General features: G+C 37.6%; 1 protein-coding gene across 7 annotated transcripts in view; it reads left to right on the top strand.

Annotated features, from left to right (window-relative positions):
* The window catches only part of CDON (cell adhesion associated, oncogene regulated), a 104000-nt gene that overhangs the window by 3276 nt on the left and 87050 nt on the right, over positions 1-13674 (top strand). For 3 of the 7 annotated variants that reach the window (XM_074400828.1, XM_074400827.1, XM_074400826.1), the window contains exon 1: positions 452-13648. The exons of 2 other annotated variants lie outside the window; for them this stretch is intronic. The gene's annotated coding sequence lies outside the window, so the exon portion shown is untranslated. 2 more of the 7 variants (XM_074400830.1, XM_074400831.1) reach the window with 2 other exon arrangements.

Here is a 13674-nt window from a genome sequence, read left to right as displayed (position 1 = left end):
GAACAGACTCGCTGCTCCTTACCCCAGCAGGGGCTATGAGATCTCTTGATCCCCGAAGCGGCTCCAAGACCCTGGGAATTCCATTAGCGAGCACCTGAGGAATTTCTGCCCTGCAGTGCCTTTTTTGTATGTGTGTATGTGTGTGTGTGCAGAGGGAGTGGAGCCGAGTGGGGATTGGGGGGATGCGAGGAGTGGGGGTTGATGGGGTGGAGAGAAGGCTACATTAGAAGACTCCATATGTTGGCAGATCTGAAATCAAGGCATGACTTAACAGCTTATCTTGTAAGAGAAAAGCCCAACCCAAAGGCAGATTGCTAGTCGGGACTTTATTACAAGCAGGACTGCAGTGATGTGTTTTTAGCAGTGAACTCCAGTGTAAGTACAGAAAGTGGCTTCTCTGCTTTCCCTCTGAAGCACACAAGCGTATACACGTTGCAGACTTGGTAAGTGTTCTTTGAATGATCTTTTGATAAATATGTAAAATTGTCTTACTGTTTGGTCTTGCCTGTAAAGGCTGATGTATCGTTTTAATAACTTTCAAACTGAGAGCAAAATCAGGCTTCATGTGAAACAAATTGTTTTGCAGTGATGAAATGCTTGTTTGAATAGGTATAATTTAGTTTACTCTTTTGATGTAATTTGACTGTTTCTGTTCCATTATTATTATATAATTCAAATTTAGGTTATAGCTTTTCTGTTGTCTTTTTAAAAACTCTATCATTTCTAGTGTTTTTGAGGCATTACTTTGCAGACTTGCTAGCAGCACCAAGTAAATGAAAATATATCTGGCAAAAACATTCTGCAAAATCTTTGGAGCAAAATTTTTGAGAAACATTGGTATGTCTTCCTTCCCAACTCTCTCTTCTCCTGCCTTAAATAATGTTTGGGTACAAACTTTTTTTAAAGAATATTAGCCCAGTTTGTTTCTTGTGTACTTTTCAAGGAAGAGCAGTTCTGAATGGTGGATGGTGTAGTTAATTGGTTTTCATCTACCAAGAATGTGAATTCCAATGCTTATAGTTTTCAGCTAATGCAGAATGCAGTAGCGTATTTGATGGTTCATTTGATATATTTTGTTTCCAAGTAAAATCATGTTGTAAATAGTGCACAGCCTTTTCCATCCTACTTCCATGTAGCCTTCTACCAAATTCTCCTCACAATGCAATGTGTTTAGAAAATAAAGAAGCCTTTTTGAAGATATGTTTAGCTTTTCTCCACCTTAATCCTGGGCATTTTTCCTTATAGTATGGCCAAATTGAAAGGACTCTTGAATGAATTGGAGTAAACACTGCGGTTTGTGCCCCTCTACATTCACAGCTGTTTAGTTGCTTTGCTGTGCAGTATATTTTGATGACCAGAGAGAATAAAAAACTAGCCCAAAGAACATTTTGTTCTGCTGTTTGTCTGTTGGAATGTGAGTAGGGAATCCAATACTTAAGAGCCACTGATGTGCCTTTAATCTTACTTGAGGAAAAAATATATGGGCTATATTACTGAACTTAGGTTACATATTTTGTTTATGTTTTATTACTTGGAAGTGTGAGGCTAATTTTATTTTTATATTACCCTAATACAAACAGAATTCAGAAGCTGACATAGAGCTTGCTTTTCAGCTATTCTTGTTCTAGACCAGCTTACCTCTGTTATTTATGTGAGCCTGGGCAATGATCTTGACCTAAGCCTTGGGGGTCTTTATCTGTAAAATGGGGATAATAACAGCAATTATGTCTTACCAGTGTTGTGGGATTAAATGAGATAATGAAAGTCAAGCACTTGGCATATAGTAAAACCTCTGTAAATGTTAGCTGCTGTTATTTTTATTAACTCTTCCTGTACCTGTAAGTGTATTACTTTGATCCAGAAGTGATCTCTTTGAAGTACTTAATAATGAGGAATTCTCAGAAGTTAGTAATTGTGTGGGCATATGGAACTACTGTGGTCTTAGAACACTACAGTTTTCTTAAATTTGCAGTTGAAACTTAGAAGGCACTTGGACATCATGTGTTATCCCCCCATCCCCCTGTTGAGGAGTAACATAGTAATATATACAAGTGTACAGCTAATGTATACTAAGTGAACAGCTAGATGAATTGTTATATATGCACAGATCTGTGGTAACCAGTACCCACATTGAGATACAGAGCATTTCCTTAGCCTTAGAAGGCTCCCTGGTGTCCATCCCAGGCAGCTCTCCCTCCTGCTGGCAGGCAACAGCTATTCTGACGAGTCAGAATAGATGAGTTTTGCGTGTTCTTGAACTGTATGAAAATGGACTCCTACAGTTTGTAGTCTTATGTCTGCCATTTGTGCCTCTCTGCATTCATAGCTGTTTAGTCACTTTGCTTTGTAGTATATTTTGATGGCCAGAGAGAATAAAAAACTAGCCCAAATAACGTTTTGCTTTGCTGTATATTGGTTGGAATGTGAGTAGGGACTTCTTATTCACATTGAGGTTTTTGCACTGCTCAGTGATGAGCATCATAATAGACATAAGCCTGTGAGATTTAATTCATGTTATTGAATAACATTTATTCATGTATACCGTAGTCATTCATGCTTTTTAAATTGTTGCAGAGTCTTCTGTGCAGTTTGAAATTTATAGTAGCTCATTTTATTGGCACAATGATACACAGTCATTGGGGGAAGAAGGAAATAACACTTCTTCCTACATTACTAGAAAATCAGATCCCAATGGCTTAGAAAAACTTAACCACGACCTCATTTTTATTCACAGAACTGGGTTTATTCATTACTTGAAGGTATAATTACCTTCAGTTACAGTTCCATAAACGAAATACTTTGAAAACTGTATTCATTTTTATGTGTGTGTTTTTAGGAGGGAGCCTCAAAATAGGGGAAGAGGACCATCTAAGGTAGCTTATATCCTTCATGCTTACGATTAAATGCCATAATCAAATTTAAGGTTGTATAGAAGTGACCACCAGCCCAGCATTAGTGTAATATTCTTTGAGTTTAAAATGAAACAGTGCAATGCTTTTCTGAAGAAAAAAAGAGTCCACCATGAAGGGAAGGAAGTGGTGCTAGGATGCTTTACTGCAGGAGGCTTTTGAAGACCAGCACCAAGCACTTCTATCAGGAAGAACAGTTTTTGGCCACTAACCTAATAACAGTTGCGGTCAGGTTATGCCTCTACATGTAGAATTTCTGTTTGTATTGTTGAAATTCTCTGATATGCTAAATACAATTTATTTCACAAACAGAAAAGATGATTCAGTAGATGAATCAGAAGAATTTGTTTTAAATTTTGGAAGGGACTTCGGTTACAGTTAATAGCTTGTATTTCTGTTATTGGAAATGTTGATTAAGGATTTTCTGGGTGTTCTGCTGGAACACTAGACATTTTCCTCTCAGGAGACATTGTATTTTTCAACATTTATAATTTTATTAAATCTGGGGATTCATAGCTCTTGACACAAGATCATTCTTCACATATAGCCATATCTAGGGATGGGTTCCTCTGGACTGCAGAGAGGCAAATTATCCCCTTTCCTTCCTAAATCAGACCACCAGTGGTCAGGATTTCTTGGGGGTTGGGAGTGTTGAAATAGTGATACCTGATTCATCGTTTGATCTATAGGGGGACTCAAAGATGCAGATTATGCTTCAGAAGAAAGAAGAACTATCTAACAAATAGAGCTGCCTGAGAGCTGCCTCATGTGAGACAGTGCTGTTTGGAAGGGGCATGGGCTCCTGATTCCTGGAAGTGTTCTAGTGGCATTTGCGAAGGCTAGTGTGGAAGAATCTCTACCTTGGGTGTGACATTGGACTAAATAACCTCTGAGACCTTTGTACAACTGAGACACTATTAAATAGGCTTTTATGTGTGCCTAGCCTACATACCCACCACGTACATGATTTTGGAGGTAGGAAATATGGTAAAAGTTCCAAACAGCCATTGGATAAATACATTTTTTAAACCAGCTCCAATTTAAAGTTGGAGATTGCCTTGACTTGCTGGCTCTTTTCACTTTAGACGTAATCCTTAGTTTATCACTAACAAGTGAATATCAAACATTCTTTCTTCCTTACTTAAAATAGGGACTTTTTCAATATTCTAAGTGTATTAGAAATGATACTACTTAAAAGTATAGCATATACTACCTTTTTATATAGGTACACATCTGAAGCAATTTTTTGGCCCATTTATTTATTTATTCCTAAAAACAAATTAGATGTAAACATTAATAAATGTTCCTCTTGTCTCTCCTTCACTGCAACTTTTCTAAACCTGAGTTACAAGAGAGACAAATAACTCATGGAGGAGAAAGGCCAATATCAGTGACTTACACAAGTATCAAAACCATGTTCAAAATATATTCTGGGATCCATTGATATTTAACCATGTACACATCTCGTATCTGTAAATATAGTACTTTATGTTAATAATTGATATTTAACATGATGGAAGGAACCGTAGAATCCTGAATCACCAAAATAATATTTTCTCCATTTTATAAAACAGAAAAGTATATTGAGTTTTTACTGTTTTCTATTTATGCATGCCCATCAATACTAATTCCATTTTCCCTGTAACTTAGAAGCAGGCCTCCTTTACCTCTTCTCTGCCACTATTACCTTACCCCTCTATCCTCCTTCCCAAACTTTGGGAGAGGAACAGAGGGGAGATTCAGGATATGAGATGAAAAAATGCCTTGGCAACTCCTGCTTAAACTGCTACTAATTCATCCCTTTGTCTCCAGTCTTGGTTTTCCCCCTTTCCAAATAATTGATTTTTCTTACATTTTGCCTGAGTAATGATCTTTCTGAAATGTATCTGTGATCATGTGACTGCTTTCATTAAAATCCTTTAAAGTCCCTGAATTGCTCACTTATCGAAGCCCAGGTCTTTAACTGGACATACAGGGTTATTTGCCTACCTGAAGCTTCTGCCATTCCAGCTACTTTGCCTTCCATGAATATACCATGCTTTCTCGCAGGCTGGGAACGCATCTCTCCTGGCACTGATACGGTATCATAATTACATACATGTTGGTCTCTCTTTATTCCTTAAGGACAGTGTGACTTTCCCCTACATGCCATTTGCCCACCAACCCCTTTCTTTGCACTCTGCTGAACAAGTACTAAACACACAGATATCCTGGATGGCATTAGTGTGCAATTGAATTTCTGGGTGAGGGGGTGCGCTCAACTGCATATTCTGATTCAGTAGGTCTGGGGTGGATCCCAAGATTCTCCCTTTCTAACAGCTTTCCAGATGATATTGATGAGCTGGGTGGAACACACTGAGTAGCAAGATGCTGAACCATCTTCTCTTGATCCATGAATGATCTCAACACACAGTTTTGCTCTTAAAAATCCAGTGATATCAATGACTCTCAAGTTCAGGGAATGATACCACAGCCTCAAGCAATGAAGATGAACAAAAGCTTTAGATAAATTAAAAAACAATTACATGTCGAAGATACTAGGACATGTATTATCACACTATTACTGAACTACTTGTCAACTATTTGGAATATTCTAACAATTTTATACATTTAAAATGTATATAATTGTTCTGTGCAGCATTTTTCGGTGCCCAGAGAGCTGATGTCATGTTTTGTCTTTTTGTGTTTTACAGGGGTTCTCCTGGGTATATAGGTACTAAAAAATACATTCTGGATTGTATCTCTTGCCAGGGAAATTTCTGACAGTTACTGGCTTTTTATAGTATCAGAATTAAAGTAATTAGAATTCTTAATTTTACTACAGTTTGATATCTGTTCAGTAAGTAATTGTATACACTGCATGGTTAGAGGTAAAATTGGCAAGGGGAACGAATGTTTAATGGATAAAATCCTGCTTTTATCAGGCCGTGAAATTATTACAGTGACATCAGAACTTGGCAGTCTCTCATCCAATAAAAAGAAAAATAGCATCGAAAGCTGGGGATTAGACATTTTTCTTGCCCATTCAATTTGGCTTCTTTTCATGGGTTTGGCCTTAGGGTGTGTATATAACAAAACAACAACACAGTGCATAACAGGCAATAAGAATTAGGGAGTGAGCATGGTTTCAGCTGGAATGGACATAGTGTTAATCACTAGCCTCTTTTCGATCATTCTAACTGTTCCTCTCCTGTTGGTGACTATGAGAGTATCAGAGTGGGTATGGGGAATCCTCATTTACAAAATGGGGTTAAACCTCACAATTTGGCTTGATATTACATAGCTTGCAATGTATTGAAAACATCTGCTGACTGGCTCATAAGATGATCATGTGGCTGAATGTCTGAATGGGATTATGTATGTGACAGTAGTTTTGCGGGAAAGGTGCTATTTATCCCTCTGTGTAAAAATACCAGGAAAATAGCATCAGATTAGCAATCAGAGTAGTTTGATCTGATTCAGTATTTCCTCCTTCCCATTTCATCCTGTGCACTCTTATGTGAAATTAGATTTCTAGGTGTGACCATAACAACTCATTATCAGGATTTCCGTTTGGTGTCCTAGTATCTGAGCAGTAGTTCCAGTAAAACTTGGGACTACTAAATCTGGAGGAGGTATTTTTGTAGTTCTTAATAGATTGTTAAACTCCTGCGTAGAGCCACATTGGAGTCTTAACTGCTATGTCGTATCCATGATTTACCTCCTGGGTGCATCTTACTGTGTGATCACCTTTTTAAATGAGGTCATTTCTATCGTTTCTTCCATTAAATCATGGATGTTCATCCAAAAGGAAATGGCAGGTTTTCTTCTACAGTAATAATAATTCTAGTGAGGTTCTGCTGAGTTGTTTCTGGTGGGTGAAAGTATTTTTTAAGTCTAATTGTAAATACAGTCAACCCTAAATATTCATGGGGGATCCATTCCAGGACACGACACCCCCTTTTACCCACAGATGCCAAAATCCCTAGATGCTGAAGTTCCCTGTATATGCTTATAACTTATGCACATCTTCATGTTTAAATCATCACTAGATTACTTATAATACCTAACACAGTGTAAATGCTATATAAATAGCTGTTATACTGTATATTTAATTTTTTTTTTTTTTGGATACAAAGTCTTACTCTTTGCCCAGGCTGGAGTGCGGTGGTGTGATCTTGACTCACTGCACCTCTACCTCCTGGGTCCAAGCAATTCTTGTGCCTCAGCCTCTCAAGTAGCTGGGATTACAGGCGCCTGCCACCATGCCCGGCTAATTTTTGTATTTTTAGTAGTGATGAGGTTTTGCCATGTTGGCAAGGCTGGTCTTGAACTCCTGACCTCAAGTGATCCACCCACCTTGTTTTCCCAAATTGCTGGGATTACAGGCGTGAGCCGTCACACCCAGCCTGTATTATTTTTATTTTCCAAATATTTTTGGTCTGTAGTTGGTTGAATCCATGGATGAGGAATTGTGGATACCAAGTGTTGACTGTGTGTACCTCTACTTAACATATTTTCAAGTCATATTATAATTTGATTAGAATTGTTCTGATCCCTAAATCAGTAGTTTGATTTCTATTTATTGAAAATTAAGCATATTTTCTTTTTTATATGGTATGAGTCCTTTATAAGGTTACAACAAAAATAAATAGATCAGATTTCTACCCCGAGTTCCCAATTCCAAGCTCTAGTCACCATGTTTTAATTATTTTATATTTTATTTGGGTTCGTCTCTTAAAAGAAACTGCCATAATTATGTTTTGAGTGTACATAGGTCTTTTGTATAATTTCCATAATACATTTAGAGCTGAAGTGTTTGTTGTTGTTGTTTTAATCCCATGGGTAACTAAAGCCAATTTTGAGTCATTATGAGATTGGCCATTGACTATGATCTCCTGTTAGGGTAGCAAACACAATTGTCATTATTTGTTATTTCTTTTGTGTTTGAGGATGCATTTTAAAAGAGGTATTGTTGGCTGGTCATGGTGGCTCATGCCTGTAATCCCAGCACTTTGGGAGGCTGAGGCTGGTGGATCACCTGAGGTCAGGAGTTCGAGATCAGCCTGGCCAACATTGTGAAATGCCTTGTCTACTAAAAATACAAAAAATTAACTGGGCGTGGTGGCTGGGCGTCTATAATCCCAGCTACTTGGGAGGCTGAGGCAGCAGTGGAGGTTGCAGTGAGCCAAGATTGCACCATTGAATGCTAGCCTAAGCAACAAGAGCCAGACTCCATCTCCAAAAAAAAAAAAAAAAAAAAAAAAAAAGAAAAGCTATTGTTATACTGGTTAGGTCTTAAAATAATTTTGCATTTGTTATTATGACAGCAGTTGCAGTAGGGTTTTTAATTATACAGTACAGCTTGTGCAGAGATTTAATATCAATATTTTGTGGTATCAGATAAACTTTAGCTCAGGGATTGGACTGCATGCATCTTAGTAATGTTAATAGACGTCTTGTAGCTAACCCCCAAAGTGGGTTCTAAATGTGAACCTTGGTAAATCCAGGCTAATGCATTCTACCCCCCTTGAAAATAATATCGAAATTATTTTAAAGAAAACACTCTGTGTTTTACTTGTTATTTTAGGGTGTCTCTTCCCAGATAGGTGGATTGTTAGGGAAAAGATAAGGAAGTGATTACCCTTGTAGAGCAGAAGCTGTAATGCTTGGTTAGGTTCACGTTTTCTTAGCTGTACATGTATATAGGACTCTTAATTAGTTGTGATTACAGGTGTCTGCTGGCCACAGAATCAAATCAGCAGCTACCACATCTCAAATGCGACAGGCCTTTAACAAGCAAGAATGAGAAACTGATGTTTGAGAGTCTTTTTTGTTTTTTTTTGTAGAGATGGGATTTCATCATGTTGGCTAGGCTGATCTCAAACTCCTGACCTCGTGATCCGCCCACCTGGGCCTCCCAAAATGCTGGGATTACAGGCGTGAGCCACAGCACCCAGCCAATTTTTGAGTTTTTGTTTTGTTTTGTTTTGTTTTGTTTTGTTTTGTTTTTAATTTGTGCACTTAAGGCTTTTGTTTCCTTCATGTTGAAATGTGAGTTTTCTGGCAAAAAAAATTTACATTGAGTAGGCAAAGTCCTCATTTTGCTTGTAAAGGTTCTTTCTGATTCACTGAGAAATACCAGTGTCTTTTGTTTCTGATTCATCTAGAGTGAATGTATGCTGTATGTGTACTTGGGCAGTTTAACAATAAATAATATGGTGTCAAAGGAGTGAAAGTATTGCTTTTGCAGAGTCAGGCCCTTGTCTGTTTGGGTGCCCTGCAGACTGTAAGAATGGAGCCTCCAGGGAATTGGGAAAGAAAAGTCCTGACCTAGTCTGTGTGTTGCGTGCACAGACAGCCATAGGAGGGGCCACAACACACCCCGTCCCTGGGCCCCTGCTGAGGAGTTTGTATTTCAGCAATTACAAATCTTGTTTTGTGGTTCTTTTTATTCTGTATACAGAATAATTTTCTCCTTTCCTGTTTCCCATAGTGATCATTTCTTAAATAACTTTTATAGAGCCGTTTGTACTTTGCAGAGTATTTTACAGGTTTCTTTTTTGTTTGTTTTGTTTTGCTTTTGCTACTTGCAGGAAATGAATGAGATTGTAAAATTTTTGTTAGAATGGAAATCATGAAGACTCAATGATTGGGCATCAATATCAGATATAAAAGTTTTAATCTAGTTCAAATTTAGGTGTCCTTTAAAAATCTCTTTTGAATGTTGGAGAAAAGTGTTATTTGGAACTTTAGTCTTTCTTTTTAGGTTTATTTTAGGTTATAATTGCACAGTTGTATGTATTTAGGAATAGATTAAAATAGTTAAATTCTAAGGGAGCTTTTTTTTTTTTTTTTGGTGTTTTGGTTTTTTGGTCTTTGACATTTCTAAACCACAAGCTCTCTATTCTAGGTAGTACTGACCTAGTGGAAAATATTGAAGTGTATTTTACCTACGATAAAATTGACTCCCTGGTATCTTATATTTTTAAACTCATTCTTCTAAAGAAGTCATTTCATTTTTCTTTCCCCTAGCCACTGGGATCCTTGCTTTTTAACTTTTTTCTTTAGAGCAGGCAGAATACTTGGATGCTTAGAAATTCTTTAACAGTATATCCTGGCTGAATATGAAGTATGAAAGCCCTTTCCAATTATATATAAAGTGAAGAAGTTATCAAGGAGGATATTTTGGTTCATTATTTGTGTCTTGGTTATGGAATAAATACAAAATCTGAATTGGGATGCTCTTTCTCTTATTTTAACAGTTGTTCCATGTTGCCCTTGTACCCAAAATGTGAGCAATGATACTGAAACAAAATTTGTTTTTCAATTTCTTGGACATATTACAACATGAATTCAAGCTTTGCAGTTTTAAGTGATTCCTTTTATATTGCTTTTGTCACTTGTCAACTATTTTTGTTTTGTTTTATATCACTGTTTAATGCAGGCTAAAACAAATGTTATTGCTAAGGCCTTTAATGATAGTTAATTGGTGTTATTTTGCTGTAGATTAAAATAATTATTATCTGTTTAATGGGATAGTTTAAAAATGGTTTTGATGACTTTTTATGACCATTTTGAGAAGGAAGGAAAGAAAAATAGACGTTGTTAAAGCTGAAGGTTCCTCTTCCTTTGTTGAAATGAAGACTGAGTTGTAATAGCAGCAGAGTGAGGCTCCCAGTAAGAGGTGTGAGGCTGTTTATTTTCACTCTGGAGATGTATATACTACAGAAGGAAAACTCTGGCCTTGCTTAACCTAAGCAAGTCATTACTTATCTACGATCTGTCAAGCAATTTGATTAAGGTTGACAGAGCTCATATAATATCAGAACCAGGCCCTCTTAATGATCGATGACGCTTGTCTGTAATTTTTTTTTAATTTGAAAAGAGAAAAATTGAACAAGAAAGACTACTTGTTCAGATCTCTAATTGCCCAGTATACACTGTTGATAATATTTTTATCTATAGTTAACAATATGCATTAATTTGTATGCTGTTTTTTAGGTTATAATTAAATGGCTTAAACATAGTAATATTTTCAGGTCTGCAGGTTAACTTGGCTTTTAAAGAATTGTTGACATTTTAGTGAACCTACTTCATATCTTAATATCTTTCTTAACATGGGTTTGTTTGATGCTATATATTCTTTAGTATAGTAGAATTTTTAACCTATAGGAAAATTTCCTCTTCATTCTCTAATGAAATTGAATTATTTGGAAGTCTTTGAGTTTAACTTAAGGGATTTTTTACCCTTTGCCTTCTAACTATAAAAAATGATTTGGTTGATTGTAATAGCGTATCTGGGGTGTTGGATGTTGCTGCTGACCTCTGCTAGATTGTTCCTTATCTCATTCTCATTACCAACAGATTAATACAATGTGTGATGGGAATGTGCCAAATGTTCTTGGCAACACTGTAAATCATTAGTCTATATACTGCTGAGTCCAACTTAAGAAGACCATTTCTTTTCTTTCTTTTTGAGACAGAGTCTCACTCTGTTGCATAGGCTGGAATGCAGTGATGGATCGATCTCGACTCACTGCAACCTCTGACCCCCAGGGTTCAAGCGATTCTCATGCCTCAGCATCTCAGTTAGAGTAGCTGGGACTACAGATGTCTGCCACCATGCCTGGCTAATTTTTGTATTTTTAGTAGAGATGAGGTTTCTCCATGTTGACTAGGCTGGTCTTGAACTTCTGACCTCAAGTGATCTGCCTACCTCGGCCTCCCAAAGTGCTGGGATTACAGGCAGGAGCTACCATGCCTGGCTGAAGACCACTTCTTGATTTTCATCATTTATGTCATTTACACACTACCTTCTGGAAGTAGATACGGGACTGGAAGACATCCTCATCCTTATTTCACATAAATTTAGCATGTAGAATTTGTAGATTAATGAAATGATTGAATTTGGAATGAATTTGTGTTACATAAATGGGAGCTTTAACCTAGGCATTTTTGGACAGTGTATTACAGCAGTTAGACCAGGGTAGGTCCTGGAGTCAGAGAGCCTTAGGTCAAAGCCAGACTCCACCATATTCTAGCGATGTGACCCCTCTGTGCCTTGATTTCTCCATCTATATAATGGAATGGTGGTCCATGGGGCTATGGGATCATGACATTTAGTCCTTAGAGGCAATGTGAGGACACCATAACTCGGGCTGGTGATTGGCGCTTGCTAGGTACTTACCGCATGTGAGCATTTGCTGTTGCTGTTCCTGTTATTCTGTTCGAGATGGAGTGCTTTTATTGACAAAATGTGATATTATTATGGTATCACTTACTTAGAGACCACTAAATCAGAATAAAATGAGTAGGAATAAAATTTAAGGAGCGTTTGATGATGGAATAACTAGAGTTGATTGTATGTGCTTGGGTTGGTGAGGACATGGCTCATAAGAAAGGGAACAGTCAGGGGAGTGCTCTCATATGTAATTGTGAAAGTTTGGGTAAATTTCCTTTTCCTCAAGCAACTGAACACCATCTTGATTTTCTTGCTCCAAATTTCCAATTTTGTTAGTCTCCCTTTCCCCCTTCCACTCCTCATACTCAATTCAGTTTAATAGTAGGTAAATAACATTGATTTTTATAAGAGATGTACTTCATACCTAATCTTACTAACATGTTCTTAAAAGCAAGGGATAGCTATTGTTGGAATCCTTTGCTAACTTTTCTGGTAAGTTTTCCCCAAAAAGTATGAGTGTTGTCATTGATGGGAAATCTCTGTACTTCCTAGAATTTTAAATGTATCCTTTTTTTTTTCTTTCTTTTTTAAGATGGAGTCTCACTTTATCAAAAGGCTAGAGTGCAGTGGCGCAATCCCGGCTCACTGCAACTTCCATTTTCTGGTTTCAAGCAATTCTCCTGCCTCAGTCTCCCCAGTAGCTGGGACTACAGGCACGTACCACACACCTGGCTAATTTTTTTTGTGTGTTTTTAATAGAGATGAGGTTTCACCATGTTGGCCAGGATGGTCTCGATCTCTTGACCTTGTGATCCACCCACCTTGGCCTCCCCAAATGCTGGGATTACAGGCATGAGGCACCACACCTGGCCAGATGTATACTTTAATACTGAGCATGATTGTTAACGTCTGTTCTTTCAGGTTTCCTACTTTTCTTTTGGGCTTACATATGGTTGGAACAGATGAACACTTAACTGTGATTGGTAATATTAAAAATCACCAATAAAGTGCCATCCTCAAGATGCCTCACAAAAAGAAATAGAGCAGAAGTGGGGTTACCAGAGCAGAGATTTGTCTGGAGATAGACCGGTATGTACACTGTCGGCCCCACCCAGACACTCCCTTGTTTTGTTTCTAGCTGGCCAGGGTAAGTACAGTAGAAGTTGACCTCAACTGGCAGTTGAAGACTGGGATTTAGTAATGGAGGGGGATTCAAAAAACTGGAGTCAGAAGGCATTGTAGAATCAGAAAATGACAAGGGGGGCCACTGTCGCCTCTTTTCAGCTGGCTTTTGCCTTTCTGTCTTCAGCAGTGACAGTTAACGATGCTTCAGAAAGGAGATGGCTTGTCTTAATTTTTTTTAAAATGTATTATTTAGATAAGTCTTGAGAATCTCTTTTTTTGACCCCACAGATCGGCTTAATTGCTGAATTTTTGTCACTGGTCTACAGGTTTTCAGAGAAGCATAGTAATTTTTGTAGCAATATTGAACATGTGTGCAGGAGAAAACATTGTACCACAGCTCTAGAAATGCCTGGACTTTAAGATATCCTATCTGGGGCCTCTAAAATAGAGGGTAAGTTTATTGCATTGAATTTATAG

The sequence above is a fragment of the Saimiri boliviensis genome, chromosome 6 (assembly GCF_048565385.1).
Source record: "Saimiri boliviensis isolate mSaiBol1 chromosome 6, mSaiBol1.pri, whole genome shotgun sequence".
Taxonomy (NCBI): Eukaryota; Metazoa; Chordata; class Mammalia; order Primates; family Cebidae; genus Saimiri; species Saimiri boliviensis.
Note: the sequence above shows the minus strand (reverse complement) of the source record. Positions and strands in the feature narration are given on the sequence as shown.